The 1,300-nt window shown below is 36.0% G+C and overlaps 1 non-coding gene across 1 annotated transcript; it reads right to left on the bottom strand.

Annotated features, from left to right (window-relative positions):
* Window positions 1-65: 65 nt before the first annotated feature.
* Window positions 66-138, bottom strand: trnam-cau (transfer RNA methionine (anticodon CAU)). Its single transcript has one exon. It is a non-coding gene; the product is annotated as a tRNA-Met (tRNA).
* Between the last annotated feature and the right edge of the window lie 1,162 nt (window positions 139-1,300).

Here is a 1,300-nt window from a genome sequence, read left to right as displayed (position 1 = left end):
GTGCAAGATTCAAATATGTTGCCACAAATGCTTAACTAAATTGGTGAAGTGTGAAGAGTTCTACCTGCCCCGTGTGTGGATCGAACTCACGACCTTCAGATTATGAGACTGACGCGCTACCTACTGCGCTAACGAGGCTGATATCAAAGTGGGCGGGGTCATTATTTGTAATCTTGCTCATGATTGGCTGATGACTACTGCTAAATATATGTCGGCTATTGACATTGGTTGTAAGTGTTTCCGAAAACTTGTTTGTTTTGTCGCTGACATGCATGTATTTATTAGAGGATTCGAAGTCCGTTTTTTCTTTTGTGGTGAGTTGTCTCTCTCTAGTGGACTGCTAGTTTGCTCAATCCAACTCAAGCCAAGTTATATAGATGCTTGTAATTAATAAAGTTATCTAATATAAGGCTATGTATCACATGCACAACAATAGAGCATTTAGCATCATTTCAAATGTACCAAGGTCAAAAACGTTTATTGAATATTAATGGAGCAACATCATTTTTGTGAAAAGAAATCATCACAGAAGGTTGTTTCGATTCAAATTCAGTATATAAAAAAAAGGATGTGAGAGAGCCTGTTACCCCACACTTGGGTTAAAAGCCCCTAGGGGGTTTAAAGTGATATCGTGTAGTTACTCAGGCAATAGTTATAGGGATCCATTTGTCATCTAATGCAAATAAGTTTGAGACAGCAAGGTGCTGTCAGGTGCAAGTGACAAATTAAGATTAAGCTTGCTCAAAAGAACTACTTCTGAAAAAAGTCAAAAATGTCCTGTTAATTTCAAACACATTTTGGCATTTTATTACAGTTCAAGTATTCTATACACAAACTAATCTCTATTATGTTTGGATGAGTCAACGTGAGCCCACTTTGAACATTTTTCATATCAGTTTCCCCCCCACTTAAGAAAAACAATGTGTTTAATAAGAGCCTTTAGTCCATACAACAGGGGTGCTTTTTTACCCCAAATACTACCCTTAATCTTATTGGACGGTTATTGAAAAATTTTTGATTGTATGACCTTAAACAACACAGAAAATGATACATTTGTATTTTGTCTGAAAATGGATGTTCATTAGCTACTTAAATTTGCAACTTAAAAAAAAAAAAAAAAAAAACCCAGATCAAATTGCCTCAAAATCAACCTATAGACACCACAAGCACAAATATCTTGGAACAGGAAAATGTTCCAGTGTATATATAGTGACAAACAGGTGTTTTGGAAACTGTTGTGGTCGTTTTTGTTTTGGGACAAAGTCCAATCAAAGAAGCCTTTTACTCCGTTGTGCCCTAT

The sequence above is a fragment of the Xyrauchen texanus genome, unplaced genomic scaffold (assembly GCF_025860055.1).
Source record: "Xyrauchen texanus isolate HMW12.3.18 unplaced genomic scaffold, RBS_HiC_50CHRs HiC_scaffold_1535, whole genome shotgun sequence".
Lineage (NCBI taxonomy): Eukaryota > Metazoa > Chordata > Actinopteri > Cypriniformes > Catostomidae > Xyrauchen > Xyrauchen texanus.
The sequence above is the reverse complement of the archived record's forward strand: the minus strand, read 5'-3'. Positions and strand labels throughout refer to the sequence as shown.